Genomic DNA, 17,552 nt, shown 5'->3' on the forward strand with positions numbered 1-17,552 from the left:
CTTTGGAAAAAAAATATACTTGAGTAAGAACTCACAGGAATTAAGTCCATGCCTCTGCTTGTAAGCGAGTCTGTAGCAAGTAAAGGCAAGGTGTATCTTTTTTGGATAAAACTTTTTTTCTCTTTTAAAGGCTAAATATTAACTCATTTCAAGATATTCCTGTGGCTTTAATAATTTTAGTCACCAGGGACTTGTGATGTTTCTGATAGAGGGTAAGAGCATCTAGTGTCTATTATTCATTCTGTGCATATGTAATTATTGAAATGTTGGTGGTGCTGTGGAGAAATAACCTGGTGTTGCAGTTTATAAAATCTTGATCAGAATCATGGACCCACCAGTTATAAGCCATATTCTCTTAGTTGAGTAAGACTCTTGCTGAAGCTCAGCTTACCATGTCTAAGGATGACTTCTACCCTCTTCTGGAGTTGTTAGGAGGAATGAATAGGATAATATATTTAGAAGCTCACTGTAATTGGTAAACTGATTTTGACAGCACTCTGGAAAACAGTATGGAGGTTCCTCAAGATGTTAGAAATAGAACTACCTTACAACCCAGCAATTGCACTGCTAGGTATTTACCCCAAAGATACAAATGTAGTGAAAGAAAGGGCACATGTGCCCCAGTGCTCATAGCAGCATCATCCACGATAGCCAAACAGTGGAAGGCACCAAGATGTCCTTTAACAGATGAATGGATAAAGAAGATGTGGTTCATATACACAATGGAATATTACTCAGCTGTCAGAAAGAATGAATACCTACCATTTGCATTGACATGGATGGCACTGGAAGGGATTATGCTAAGTGGAATAAGACAAGCAGAGAAAGACAATTATCATAGAGTTTCACTCATATGTGGAACATAAGGAATAGCGTAGAGGATCATAGGGGAGGGGGGTGGAAAACTGAATGGGAAGAAATCAGAGAGGGAGAAAAACATGAGAGACTCTGGACTCCAGGAAACAAACAGGGTTACAGAAGGAAGGGGGTTGGGGGGATGAGGTAACCGGGTGATGGGTATTAAGGAGAGCATGTGTTGTGATGAACGGTGGGTGTTATACACAACTAATGAATCATTGAACACTACATCAAAAACTAATGACGTACTATATATTGGCTAACTGAACATTAAAAAAAACGACGGTATTTTTCTGAGACAGGTAATATGCTCACTACATATATGATGTTAAGTCTGCCTATCTCCTCACCTCTCTTCCTCTACGGGAGTTTGCATTAAAACAACACAAACAACTGTTTTGTACATATGACTTACAATGTGATAGTGTATTAGTGGCAAGAATCTGTAGTCATATAGGCCAAACCGTTTTTAATATTTCTGATTTTTGTGAGATGAAGTTTATTCCCACAAATTAAACAGGTAAATTGGAGGAGGTAGTTGTCACCTGACTTCTTTTTAATTTGGAGAATTTAAGGGACATAGTAGAGGTTTTTGAAAAGGAGGAATAAGAATGATTGCCAGGCCTTGGATGACGGGGATTTTCTGATAAAATGCATCAAGTTAAAAATGAGAAACTGGATGCAAGAAGCAGTGAGATTGACAAGGACTGAGCTCAGATAGCAAGCCAAAAGGAACCATGAAAGGAAACACTTCATGAAGTTTGACATAGCCTAAAGAAAGTTATTTTTGTTTTGTTTTGTTTTTTTTTAGTAGAGAGTAAGTGTGGTCTGAATGGGAAAAATAAGGAGAAGCTACTATAGACTTGAAGAGAGGGTGTAATAGTAATTAGGAAAAGGGCAGTATAGCCAGTGGCCTCTGAAAGAGAAATAACCAGGCTAGGGATGGGAATTTTGCAGATTAGCTTCTATAACAATGATTATTCTGTTGAAAGAAACAGAATAAATAATGGCTTAAATTCAAGTTGTAAAGCACCCCCTCCCCACCACTACGATTTTCTTTTTGTAAGTCCTTATATACTACAGAAGGTAGTTAGGTCATAGGCAGGTCTTTGCTAATAAAAAAAATCTCAAGAGTTATGAAAATGCCAGTTCTTAGTCAACAACAGCAAAAAAAGAAGTTGACCTTTAAGTAGACCAATATTTAACTGACTGTTTTCAGTAGTCCTATACCATAGAAAAGTGGGGATATTTAAAACATAATGCTTCATGGTTTTGATCAAACATGATTCCCTTTTCCTTTGTGTATAAAAGCCCCTTATACCCAGCAGTGATTACACAGCTCTCATCACTGGCTGCTAGTATCACAAGTTATATCCGCATCTTCAGTGGCAGCTGGATAAAAAGTTTCTATGTTTATCTTTAAAAAATATCTTTCAAGCTAGTGTCTTGTTACGCAGTCTGGAAATACATTCTGATTCAGCTCTGAAAAGAAGACAACTTAAATACTTGACAGCAGTTATGTAGTCAAGGCAGGCCATAATTTCTGTTTCAGAAACCATGTGTGCAAGCTGATTTTTCCTCTACTTGCTACAGTTTTAGGGCCAGATTTTCAAACAAGCATTTGTGTACATAAAATGGGTAATTGCGCACACAAATGGGCAATTTTGTATGCAATTATCCATTTTACATATGCAATTATATGCTTCTGAGGGTATAACACGTGTACACGAAATTTGGTAAGCATACCCATTACACCTTCCTTTAAAAATGTAGTCCATATTGCAGGTTTGTTGCAGAGAAGAAAATTGAGATGCTTCCTGTTTGATAGTGTTATTGCACTCATTACTTCTCCTTACACCACTCCTTTTAATCAAGGCTCTCAAAGCCCATTAAATTATTAACCCAATAATCCCATCAGCCCTATTGTCTATGGATGCCAAATGTTATGACAATCTCATTTTAGAAATTAAGAAATCAAGGCATAGAAGTTAGGCTTCTCTAAATATTAACCACTTTCCATTTAGGCTTTCTGACAAATAGTTCCCTGAAATTCACTCTCCATCTGCCTGCACAAATGCAAATGTAAAAGAACAGTTTTGCAAATGGCAAAGGAACTGAGAATAAACACAAAGTTTCTTTCCTTGTGGTCCAAATAAGCCAAAGTTTATTCACATTTCTGTACTGACAAAAAGCTTGCATTATTCCCTTCTTCAAACATAGATAGGCTAAGACAGAAAGTTTTAATAAGAGGGCTTGTTCATCTGGGAAATCCCTATGTCATTGTCAAAACAAGAGAATAAAATATTCACTCACTTCATGGAAATAAATTGTGTCTTTAGGTTTGTGGCATGCTTCTAAGAAAGCTGATGAAAGAGGTTTATTTGACTGATAACAGCCTGAAGTTTACAGTTACACATGGGGCTTCCTCACAAAGCTAAAAGCAGGATTCTTTGTGGCTTTGATGCTAGGGAAATAAGGCAGACAGTTTGAATATTTGTTGTTGTTGTTGTTGTTGTTGCAGTTAACTTATGTGCCCTTTTGTATTCCTGCTTGACTTGCTACCTGTCTACCATGTCATTGTGCAGTCTATGCTGACAGAATTGCAGAGGCAGAAAGCTCAAGTCATTCCAAAGAAGAAAATAATGCAATCAGTCCTTGCAAGGAAGAAAAAAATCAGTTGGCACCTACTACACAGAGATTACAAATTGACAGCAACTTTACTAAAACCTATAGTTTGCTTATATTGAGACAAATTAAAATACTTTGAGATGACATTTAATTGAAATATTATGGGGTAATAGTAGTAGGAGTAGTAGTAACAGCAGCAGTAATAGTGGTGTACTAGTAATAGTAGTAGCAGCAACAGAAGTAGTGGTATTTATAGCAGTAAAAGTAGGACCAATACTGCTCATAGTAAAAGCAGAAATACCTAACATGTTGCTATTTACCATGTACCAAGATCTATGAGAGATAATTTATTTTGTTTTAAGTTTTTATTTAATTCCAGGTAGTTAACATACACTGTAATATTAGTTTCAGGTGTACAATTATAGTGATTCATTTTCTTAAATAATTTTTTATTAAGTTATGTTAGTCACCATACAGTACATCCCCAGTTTTTGATGCAATGTTCCATAATTAATTATTTGCATATAACACCCAGTACATCATGCAATATGTGCCCTCCTTAATACCCATCACCGGCCTATCCCAATCCCCCCCCCCTCCCCTCTGAAGCCCTCAGTTTGTTTCCCAGAGTCCACAGTCTCTCATGGTTCATTCCCCCTTCTGTTTACCCCCCCTTCATTCTCCCCTTCTTTCTCCTACCAATTTAACACCTCCATACAACACCTGGTGCTCATCACAAGTGCACTCCTTAATCCCCATGAACTATTTCATCCATCCCACCACCCACCTCCCCTCTGATAACTATCAGTTTGTTTTCTATAGTTAAGAGTCCATTTCCTGGTTTGCCTCTCTTTTTTCCCCTATGCTTTGCTTGTTTTACTTCTTAGATTCCATATGAGTGAAATCATATAGTATTTGTTTTTCTCTGATTGATGTATTTCTGTATTTCACTCAGCATAATACTCTCTAGCTCCATCCACGTCATTGCAAGTGGCAAGATTTCAATCTTTTTATGGCCGAGTAATATTCCACTGTGTGTGCATATATATATACACACACCACATCTTCTTTATCCATTCATCAGTTGATGGACATTTGGGCTGTTTCCATGATTTGGCTATTGTAAATAATGTTGCTATAAACATCAGGATGCACATATCCCTTTGAATTAGTATTTTCGTATCCTTTGGGTAAATACCTGGGCATGCAATTGCTGATCATATGGCAGTTCTATTTTTAAATGTTGAGAAACCTCCATACTGTCTTCCAGAGTGGCTGCACCAGTTTGCATTCCTACCAAAAGTGTTAGGAGGGCTCTACTTTCTCCACATCCTCTCCAACTTGACATGTTGTTTATGTTGTTGATTTTAGCCATTCTGACAAGTTTGTGGTGATATCTCATTGTAGTTTTGATTCATATTTCCCTAATGATCAGCGATATTGAGCATATTTTCATGTGTCCACTTGCCATCTTCATGTCTTCTTTGGGAAAATGTCTATTCATGTCTTCTGCGCATTTTTTATTTGGATTATTCCTTTCTTGGGTGTTGAATTTTTTTTTTTGAAAGAGAGAGAGAGAGAACAAGCAGCAGGGAGGAGCAGAGAGGGGGGAGAGAGAGAATCTGAAACAGGTTCCATGTTCAGTGAAGAGCCCCAAGTGGGGCTCAATCTCACAACCCTGAGGTTATGAAATGAGTTGAAATCAAGAGTTGGACACTTAACAGACTAAGCCACCCAGGTGCCCTCTAAACTACTTTGTTGAGGTTTTTTTTTCACAAATAGATATTTTAGTTTGTCAAATGCTTTTTCTGCAACTATGATAAGTATTTAAATAAACTGTGTTTTTTAAAGCTGAGAGTGCCTCTGAGAAATATTTTTTAACCACCTCTACAGATAAGGATATGGAACATTTAAAAGCTTCTCTGTGGTTGTATGGCTTGTAAATAGCAAAACTGGGAGTAGCCCCAGTGCATTCACACACTAAATGCTGCAGATGTGAAATGGGTACAATTCCATTTCAGCCATTTTGTTTTTATTCTTATATAGCTGCAGAAAATAAAGGCAATTTTGGCAGACAGTTGCCTATTTCTCAAAATACCATTCAAAAAGTGCAGTTTTTAAAATTAAAAAAAAACAGGGTGTGAGTGGGTGGCTCAGTTGGTTAAGCATCTGCCTTTGACTCAGGTCATGATCCTAGGATCCTGGGATGGAGCCCTATGTTGGGCCCTCTGCTCGGTGGCCTGCTTTTCCTGCTCTCTCTGTTTGCAGCTCTGCTTGCTTATACTCTCTTTCTCCCTGTCAAATAAATGAAATACTTTTTAAGAAGTGCAGTTTTAATAACTCATGTATTTTAAAATTAAATCTTCCTAAATAGTAAGTAAAAAAAAAAAGACTACCTTGTGTAACAAGTCATGAGTTAAAGATAGTATTAAACAGACTGAAGGTCCTGAATATGAGTCATGTTATTTCTTGATGAAAAAAAAGTAAATTATTTGCCTTAAGTTGCGTGTGTGTGTGTGTGCATGTGTGAGAGAGAGCAAGAGAGAGCAAGAGCGAACAGTTACACTAGAGAGAGTTAGCCTAAATACCCGACTCTGCCAATAACAGTTTTTTTTTTCCTTCAGTAATAACTAAAGCTGAGAAGACCTCAAGGAATAAACTTCATGTTGCTCATTAGTCTTAAACTTTTCACAATGAGCAAATTTATTGGGATATTTAATAATTTGTGTTTCTTTAGAACCTTTCATCTCAGGATCCTAGTGTGCTTTACAAACATTAATTCTCTTAGCATTGCTCCTAAGAAGATGTACATGTTTATATTTGGCTTAAATATGCCCCAAATGATTAAATGGTCTACTTTATGTCACAAAGTGTGGGAAAGTCGTTTATGGAAACCATTCTCTGATTGAATGATTTATTCTAAACACACATATATAACCATAATTTCAGAAGAATGTGTTCCTCAAAAATATATTTCTGTATATGATTGACACATTATATAATTAACAACCACTCCCAAAAAACTCTAGATATGATTTATAAAACCCAGCTCAGATCCTTAGCAGCTCAGGAAGGGCCTTCTTGAGTCAATCACATAATTAAAGTGATTCAGAAAAGTTCTGCAAATAAGTCTGATTAACTTAGAGTTAAGTAAATGAATCTCCATGCACATACACAGGGAGGTTGGGCTTTTTGACAAGATTGCTTGGCCAAAGACTTCCTCATTGGCCCATATTTACTCGAGTCTTACATCATAGTTTATTCTTCACAAACTCTGCCTCTTGTGCACGCTAAAGCAAAAAGTTTGCTATCATCTATCCGTATATCTAGTAATCGTTTTCCTTAGAATGCCAAATAGACCAGGAGATCACAACTAAGATGCCTCTATGTCATTTACAAAAATTCATTGTGGCTACTGTATCTACACAGTGAAAACACTTTGTGTGAGTATGAGTAGTGGGGACTGGGGAGTTAAACCCTGGCTGATGTGTTGGAAAAATGTTTTTTCTTAAATCCTGTAAGGTAAATTCAAGAGTTAAGAATTTGCACACAGATGTTTCATTCCATACCCAAGTTGTTCTTTTGCATGCTAAAAGGCATGCAGTTATCTCCTTTGCACATAAATTTGTAATTTTAAACTATACTACATGCTGAAATACTTCCATAGAGGTAGGTCCTGGAAACATATAACTTTGGCCCTTAATGAGCTATTATAAAAGAATATGCAAGGTAGTATACATATATGCAAAGCATAGTTTGGTTCCTCTGATTTTTTCTTTACCTTCACAGACCTCCTTTTATGAGGGATACTGTTCAATTTAAAGTGGATGTTTTTGTTTTTTGTTTTTGTTTTTCCTTTTGCTCTACGCTTCTGCGAACCATCCCTATATACCAATTTCCATTTGGGCAGATTTCTTATACTCAATAATGCCTTCTACATGTCCTTTCCCAGGAAGTGTATCCAGAAGGCAGTTTGTTCCTTAAGACAGCTTCTTTAAGCTTAAAGAAGTTTTAGCTTGTTCATGTAAAGCATTTTCTTTTATCCAAGAAAGCATCAAAGAAGGACATCATTCTAAGAGAATTACAAACTATCAGGCAAGCTTAGAAAAACAGCTAATTTCTTTAACTCCAGAAAAGGCAACATACAATTGCTTCTGCGGTAGGTGAGAGTTGCATGTACTCTTATGATTTACTTTATTTCAGAAAAGAAGACAACACGGTATTAGTGTTTGCATTAATTCTGGCTACCACAAATAGTTTTAAGATAATATTTTGTTAATGCTAAAATGGTCTAATTAAAAGTTGTGATCTTCGTTGTAAAATTTGGGAGGAAGTTAATGCATAATCAGAATTCAACAGATAATATTCTTATCAGTGAAAGAGAGTAAGACCTTAACCCAAGGCCAAATACAAATAAATTATCCAATCACCCATCAGACAGCAGAATGAGATTTAGTGTGTATTTAACTGTATTTAACAGCCTCACTAGTTGCAAAATCATGTAGAACAAGATACCACCAAGCTATTTGGAAATCAAATGGTAGTTTACTCATAACTAGGGATTTGGCAGCATTTTTGATCTGGGTATAATATTTCAGGATAACCTCATGTTGTTGTTGTTGTTGTTGTTTCAAACTCTCATATCCTAAATAGATTTCAGTATTCCTGAAAATGGAGAATACGGGTCAGTTTTCACTGAAGGATACATTTTTCAAGGTTATAATTTTATTGTGAACATTTGTTGTAGTGGTGGTCTATTTATGAGCAGAGACCAAAGTCAGGTGGTTGTGGATCATTAAGAGACAGATTATAAAAGAAGGAACAAAATACATTCATCAGCAAATCAATATAAAAATAAAAGAAAATTAACAGGGGAAAGAATGGAGCAATGGGTGATAAAATGTCAGTGGCTTCTCAATCAAAGTCATATAATATGCCTTGTGACTCTCTCAATTAGCTGCCCTCCCTGTGCCATTCAGAGACACTTATTTCTCCCCCACTATTTATTTTAATTAAACTGAACTAAAGCTCATGTCTGTTAATTGCCATCTACATTTTCTTGGCTTTTCTGACCTTAATAAAAACCTCTTTAATTTCAGCAGCACTCTTTTTTGCTACTTATATTCTAATATGTTTATTTTCAAGATGATATATAGTATTAACTAGAGTAATAACTTCTGTTCTCCTTCACTGAAACTAGGTATCTTGTTTTCTGTACATGTACTCAACATCTGCCCTTAATTGTTTATAAAGTCAAATATTATGCATTGTGTCTATTGACATTGCCCTCACTGACAATCCTGTAAACACTCCAAAACTGCATTATACTGATGTTTTGCACATGTCATTTGGCATCTATGTCATTTGCTTTTATATAAGATGTTTTTTCATGGTATTGTGAAATAACTATTCTATATGAGTGGGCATGTAGGAAAGTGATTAAGGTCTATCAAATTGTTTACCTCTTTTTCACTACCACATTTATATTCAAGATCTCTCTTTTTTTTTTTTTAAAGATTTATTTATTTATTTATTTGACAGAGATAGAGACAGCCAGCGAGAGAGGGAACACAAGCAGGGGGAGTGGGAGAGGAAGAAGCAGGCTCATAGTGGAAGAGCCTGATGTGGGGCTTGATCCCATAACGCCGGGATCGCGCCCTGAGCCGAAGGCAGACGCTTAACCGCTGTGCCACCCAGGTGCCCCTCAAGATCTCTCTCTTGAGGGAAGATATCCCTTAGGACATCTTTGATTAATAATTCTCTCAAGGTTGTTTTTTCTTTCTTTCTTCTTCTTCTTCTTCAGATTTATAGAATCATGTTCACCACTATAAACTACTAACTACAAGTGAAAATGCAGCATTTCACATTGAGAAAGACCCCAACAGAAGTTAGAGTCTCATTGCCATGGATTTTCCCATGATGGCTGGAATATACATAGAAGTGACATTAAGTAATTTAATGACAACAAATCCAAACATATAAAGTAAAACCTTCCCATCTGTGCCTAATTCTTCAGCAAGTATTCACAATGCAAATGCTACAGGCTTTTCTAGGTCATTTGGCATTATGTGAGAAATCACCACTCTGACCCCATATGGTGAAGCGTCAGTAGCTAAACAAATTGGCAGAACAGGGTCATAATACACTAGAATTCTTGAGGACATCAGTTACTGTTTAGTCAATTCAAAAACAGCTTGACATTCCTTTCACCAATGACACTATTTATTTTGTTATGATAGTTCTATCATAAAAAGTAACTGCTATAGGAAGACTTAATTAAATTTCCTGAAGTAGTTTTAAAGGAATAGAAATGATATGCAATTCTGTATATAGATTAATTATATATATATGTATATATATATATATCAGTCACATGAAAAGTATACTATATACTGTGTGTATATATATAATCTAATTTATGTAATAAAAGACAGAATTAATTAATTAAGCTTTTAATGATATGATCAGAATTTCTTGCTGAAAATACAAGCTTTTAGACACTTGGTGAAGAAAATGATTATAGGAGAAAAAACTTAAAATATTTACATTCTTTTCAGGATGATTTTCCAATAGCTTTGACCTCACCAACTTCTCTGTAATTCGGGTAGAATGAGTTATCAATATAAAAGACCGTATATGAGTCTTAATTGGCATTCCCTTAAGAAAGGTAAATCTTTACAAGACATAAGTATTCTAAGGATGGGAAATGAGTCTTTATTACCTGATTCCTACAGTTTGGTCACTCATTTATTTATTCACTCAATATTTTCAACAGCAACTTTGACTTAATTTGAACTCATCTTAAAACTTTGTCTTTTGACTATTCATTAGCATGCTCCTCAAATGTGAAATATTTCATATTAACCTTCTCATTTTGGGGTTTTCATCATAATTCAAAGTAATGGGGAGTTTGGGAAGGAAGAATAACTGGCACTACCGTCATCTCTTCCTGCTGAACAAATTCATTTCAGAACTGTCACAAAACATAAATCCATGATATATGAAGATCTATGAAATTTACATCACTTTATAATTCTGCAATGAGGTCAATTACTTCAGTGTATGGTTAATGGTCCATATCTAAGAAGAGCTTGTGTTATAACTTGTCACTATGTATTCTTATGGTAGCACTCAATGTACATATATCTGATAAAAACAAAAGGAGAAAATTGTGAACTTTCTCCCTAAAAGTTATATTGGAATTTCTTTGAATTTAAATGAAACAATTAAAAAGAAAAAAGTCCAATAAATAAGGAAATGTCCTTACAAAATACTTAAAATACAAGGCTAATAAATATTACCATAATATGTGCATAAAATGGTTTGGTATGAAAATTTATTACAGAGAATGAGGTATTGTTTAGGAATGGATAATAACAGAAGGCAACTTTAAAACTATATAAAAATTAAGCAAGTCAATTATAACTCAGGTTATAAAAATCCAATGCCCACTCAATAAAAATTCAATGCTGGATAAGGTACTAAAAATATATCTGAAAGATGTTAGACTGTTAAGCAAAAGTACTTGAGAGGTAACAGAGATAAGAAAGTCACAGAGTAGTGAGCAATAATTCTATAGCATTTGCATGCTTCTACTCTGCTATTCCAGCAGAAAACCAGAACAAAAGGCTGCTGCCAATAGACAAAGAAACAAGTACAACTTTTGGCAATCTTATGGGTCAAGAGAGACAAAAATTAGAGTTCAAGTCTGCTTCAAACAACCAGTAGGGACCCAATGAAAAGAGAGGTGCATTGAACTAAGCCTGACATGCTGCTAATTTTCCATTGTAAGCATTTGCCAAATTCTTGAACTGTGCAAAACAGGAGGGTAAAAAGAAGAAAGTTCTGATGGGGGGTGCCTGGGTGGCTCAGTCGTTAAGTGTCTGCCTGCTGCTCAGGGCGTGATCCCGGTGCTTTGGGATCGAGCCCCACGTCAGGCTCCTCCACTAGGAGCCTGCTTCTTCCTCTTCCACTCCCCCTGCTTGTGTTCCCTCTCTCACTGGCTATCTCTCTGTCAAATACATAAATAAAATCTTTAAAAAAAATAAAGTTCTGATGGGCAGAAAAGAACTCCCAAAGGGTTTTTAAAAAGCATGCATTGCAGTTTACTCTCCGCCAAGGATGAAATGCCACACTGAAACCTCAGCATCTAAGGAGGTCCCTAAGGAAGACTTCACCTTGGAATTAGAGATAAACCAGGGTTAGGGATACCTTACAAAGCTGATACCAAAACTTCTGTAATCTCAGTCCCCAATTGGATTAAGATGATCTGTTATCACTGTGTCTACTTATCAGAAAATAAGGGGAACCTTCTCTGGAGGAAGAGAACATCATAGAGTGCCTCAAATATTTATCATACACTTTGTCTAGTATTCAAAAGTAAAAACAAACATTCTAAGAAATATGATCATGAGAAATAATGGATAATATAAATAGATTCACAAATGACTGAGATATTTAAGTTATCAGGTAGAATACGAAATACCTGTGATTAGTATATTCAAGGCAGTAGATGACAAAACAGAGAATTTCCCCAAAGAACTTAAATTTGAAAATATAGAAATTCTCAAATTAAAAAAAATGAAATAATTGGGTGCCTGGATGGCTCAGTCCTTAAGCGTCAGCCTCTGGCTCAAGTCATGATCCTGTAGTCCCAAGATAGAGTCCTGCATCAGGCTCCCCACTCAGCGAGAAGTCTGCTTCTCCCTCTGACCCTTCCCCCCTTGTGCTTACTCTCTCTCACACTCTCTCTCTTAAATAAATAAATACAATCTTTAAAAAATGAATTAAGAACAAAGTAGAACAACAAACTAGGTACAGCAGCAGAGGCAATTAGTGAACTGAAAAATAGAAAATATCCACCCTGAGGCACAAAGAGAAAAAAAAAACATAGGAAATGCAGAAGAAATTATAAGAGGCATGTAGGACAAAGTGAAAATATTTAATGTGTAGTTACAATCCCCGAAGGAGCAGAAGAAAGCAAGAGAGGGAGAAAGAAATAACATCCAAGAATTTTCCAAAAAGGATTGAAGAAAAAGAAAGAAATCCTGCCATTTGCAATACAATAGTCCTGAGGGCATTATGCTAAGTGAGATAAGTCAGACAGTGAAAGACAAATATATGTTCTCACATATATGGGAGAATCTAGAAAAGCCAAACTTGTAGAAATAGAGGACAGAGAGTAGAATGGTGGTTGCCAGGGGCTGCAAGGTGGGAGAAATAGGAGATGTTGGTTGAACGGTACAAACTTCCAGTTTTAGTATGAATAAGTTTTGGACATACAGCATAATGACTATAACTAATAATTCTGTATTATATATTTAAGAATTGCTAAGAAAGTAGGTCCTAAACGTTATTATCACACACACACACACACACACACACACAGAGCAAATATGTGAGGGGATGGAGGTGTTCTTATTGTGGGAATCATTATATATACTTACATATATAACCTTCACATTATATACTTTAAACTTAGATATGTTATATGTCAATTATATCTTAAGCTAGAAAAAGAGTGGATTGAAGATTTAGGGCCCCAGATTGAAGAAACCCTACTAACCCCAAGCAAGATAAAATAAACAAGCAAACAAACACAAACTGTACCTAGATTCATCATAATAATCTTGTTGAAAATCAATAATAAAAAGAAAATCTTAAAAGCAATAAGAATAAGGACATTTCTTCAAGGAGAAATAAGACTTCTCAATAGACACAATGGAAACGAGAAAATAATAAAAATTACATATTTTAAAGTGCTGAAAAAAAACCTGAGAACTTAGAATTCTACCTTAAGCAAAGAAACAAAAAGATTAAAGTAACATAAAGATGTTTCCAGACAAACAAAACTAGAATCTTACTGAAGAACTAATAGAGTTCTTCAAGAAAGAAAATTATTCCAGTCAGAAAGATGGAAATATAGTAAGAAATAAAGGACCACATAAAAGATAATATCTGGGTAAATATAAATGAATACTGACTATAATAATAATAATAAAAATAACAGTACCAACAATATATTGTGAAGTTTAATATATAAATATGATATACATGAATATATAATATGCTTAATTCTGAGTCTAAATCTAACCTTAACTATATGTAGACATTTCTCATGATTCATGGATTCTGTATGCAAATTTGTCTATGCATTAAATTTATTTGTAGTCCCAAAATCAAAATTCATGACACCTGCACAGTCATTTGTGCATATAATCTTGTGCAAAGCAGTGAAATATTTGAATCACCCAAGGTGCACCTTCCCAAGCTAAGGTTGAATGAGGTAACATTCTGCCTCATTTCAGCTCTCATAAACTAGTGTCCTTCTCACAATGTATTCAGTGCCATGATTTTTGCATTTTTGCACTTTTTGTTGATTTCACTGTTTAAAATGGCCCCCAAGCATAGTGCTGAAGTGTTGTCTAGTGTATCTAAGTGCAAGAAAGCTATGATGTGCATTAGAGAAATGTTGGATGAGCTTTCAGAGTGCTAGATAGGTGTTCAAGCTTGAATTATAGTGCTGTTATCTGTGAATTCAAAGTTAATGAAACAGCAGTATATATTAAATAAGGTTTCTTTGCACAGAAACACACAAAAGATAAGATTACATATTGATTGGTTGACAAATCTGGCTCTCAGGAACCTAACCCTTTATTTTCTTGAACAGCAATGATTTAGTGTTTCTGAATTCATTGTTTGTGGCAACTTTATAAGAAACTACTATGAATAACGAGAATCAACTCTGTATGTGTGTGTGTGTGTGTGCGCATTCCACTCCAAGTTAGTGGAGATATACTTTATCCTGCTCCTACCCCCTAAATACAAATAAATAACCTGGAAATAATTCAATAGATGGTTGTTAAATAATTCTGAAATGTGGAGAAAAGAAAGTAGACTGCCCAGAGAACTCAGAATTTGAGGAATGCCACTGTAATGAGTTCCCTGGCTTTTCTTTTTTTATCTTTTTATCAGATTATGTGTGATAGAGACCTGCAAATCATAATGGTCGACAGACATAGATAAAACAAAACAAAATACTCAGAAAAGCCTGCTTCTACCACCAACGTTCTTGGAAAAAGAAAAGCCAGTAGAAACCTAGTTAGGAAATCCAAATTTGGTGGCAGTGATGGGCCCAATATGTCATAACAGTGGTGCTAACAGAGGTGGGGGAGAATAAGGAGACTGAGGGAAGTCATATTTTAATATTTCACTTTAGGTGACAAAACGGCAAAATTAGTAGGATGAGATGAGTTATATGTGTATATTTATTTCCTAGAGCAACTACTAAGAAAGCTATGTAAAGTGACATACATATAAATAAATAATAAACTATACAATATAAAAAATAGTATAAATAAATCAATGTGGAATACTAAAATTTGTTTAAGTAACCCACACAAAGACAAAAAATGAAAAAGAGAAATGTGAAGGAAAGGAAACAAAAAGAAAACAAATACCAAAATGGCAGAATTAAGCCCTAATATATGGCTAATTACTTTAAATGTAAGCAGTCTAAACATAGAATTAAAATGAAAAGATTAGTAGTGTGAATTTTTTTTGAAAGGCTTATCTCTTTTTTGTGTATGTATTCACTTCAAACATAATGACATATGAAGTTTGAAAATAAAAAGAGGGAGAAAGATATATCATGGTAACATTGATTAAAAATAAAGAGTAACTATGAAAATATTACATAGATTCCAGAACAAAGGAAAATACATAAGGACAATGAGAGACATTACGTAATGCTAAAAAATATCAATTCATCAAAGGACAGAGAGATCTTGATATGTCTCCTCAGGCAAGGGAAACAAAAGCAAAAATAAATTTTAGGGACTACACCAAAATAAAAGTCTTTTACACTGTGAAAGAAACCATCAACAAAATGCAAAGGCAAGCTACTGAATAAAAGAAGAGATTTACAAATGATATACCTGAAAAAAAGTTAATATCCAAAATATGTATAGCACTTATACAACTCAACACCAATAACATGAAGAATCCAATTAAAAAATGGGCAGAAGACCTGAACAAACATTTCTCCAAAGAAGACATGCAGATGACCAAAAGACACAAGAAAAAATGCTCAATATCACTAATTATCAGGGAAATGCAAATCAAGACAATGATATATATCACCTTACACCTGTCAGAATGGCAGGAGCAAAAAGACAAGAAATAATAAATTTCAGTGAGAAAATTGAGAAAAAGGAACCCTCACACACTGTTGGTGAGAACGCAAACTGATGCAGCCACTGTGGAAAAAATATGGATCTTCCTGAAAAAATAATAAAAATACCATATAATCCAGTAATTCCACTACTGGATATTTATCCAGAAAAAATGAAAATACTAATTGTAAAAGGCATACGTGTCTCTATGCTTATTGCAGCATTATTTACAATAGACATGATATGGAAGCAATCTAAGTGTCTACTGATAAAGATGTGACACACACACACACACAGTGGATGGATACTTAACCATAAAAAGGATAAAATCTATGGACCACAGCTTCTTAATACAGTCATCTGTTGAAGTTAAAAATTGAGCTACCCTATGACCCAGCCATTGCACTACTGGGTATTTACCANGCCATTGCACTACTGGGTGTTTACCCCAAAGATACAGACGTAGTGAAGAGAAGGGCCATATGCACCCCAATGTTCATAGCAGCATTGTCCACAATAGCTAAATCGTGGAAGGAGCCGAGATGCCCTTCAACAGATGACTGGATTAAGAAGTTGTGGTCCATATATACAATGGAATATTACTCAGCTATCAGAAAGAACGAGTTCTCAACATTTGCTGCAACATGGACGGCACTGGAGTAGATAATGCTAAGTGAAATAAGTCAAGCAGAGAAAGACAATTATCATATGGTTTCTCTCATCTATGGAACATAAGAACTAGGAAGATCGGTAGGGGAAGAAAGGGATAAAGAAGGGGGGGTTAATCAGAAGGGGGAATGAAACATGAGAGACTATGGACTATGAGAAACAAACTGAGGGCCTCAGAGGGGAGGGGGTGGGGGATTGGGATAGACTGGTGATTGGGTAGTAAGGAGGGCACGTATTGCATGGTGCACTGGGTGTTATACACAACTAATGAAGCATCAAACTTTACATCGGCAACTGGGGATGTACTGTATGGTGATTAACACAATATAATAAAAAAAATAAATAAATAAAAAAATAAAAAAAAAAAAAATAAAAAAAAAACATAGAAAAGTAGAACAGAATAAAGAACGCAGAAATAGAACCACACATATGCCCCAGTGATTTTTTTTTACAAAGATGCAAAAGCAATTCAACGGAAAAAGAAAGCTTTTTCCACAAATGGTGCTGAAGCAGTTGGACATCTATGACTACAAAAATGAACATTGACCTAAGGCTCACGTCTTTTGGAAAAATTAACTTGAAATAGATCATTAACTTAAATACAATATTTAAAAGTATAAAACTTTTAAAAAAGTATTGGAAAAAAATCTTTGTGATCTAGAACTAGATGAAGAGATCATAGAATAATTAAATTTTATAAAAAATTAAAATTATTTTGTAAAAGATCTTGTCAATAGGATGAAAAGAGAAGTTACAGAGTGGGAGGAAATATTTGCAAACCACATATCTGACAAATGACAAATGACTTCTATCTAGAATATGTAAAGCTCTTTTTATATTCAAAAGCAAAAAAAATATTTTCATTAGAAAATGGGCAAAATGTGTGAAATAGATTACATTGATAAGAATATAAAGATGACAAACAGACACATGATATTCAACACCATTAACCATTAGGGGGATGCAAATTAAAACCATGATATCACTATGTACCTCTCAGTCTGGCCAAAAAAAATAAAAAATAAAAACTGGTGACAACACCAAATGCTGGAAAAGATGTAGAGAAATTGAAGTATACATTGCTGATGGAAACGTAAATGGTACAGTCACCCTGAAAAATAGTTTGATGGTTTCTTAAAACACTAATATGCAACTACTCTACAACTCAGTAATTATATTCCTGGTCATTTACCCCACTGACATGTCCACACAACTTATGTCCAC

Source organism: Ailuropoda melanoleuca, chromosome X (genome assembly GCF_002007445.2).
Source record: "Ailuropoda melanoleuca isolate Jingjing chromosome X, ASM200744v2, whole genome shotgun sequence".
In the NCBI taxonomy this organism is placed as follows: Eukaryota; Metazoa; Chordata; class Mammalia; order Carnivora; family Ursidae; genus Ailuropoda; species Ailuropoda melanoleuca.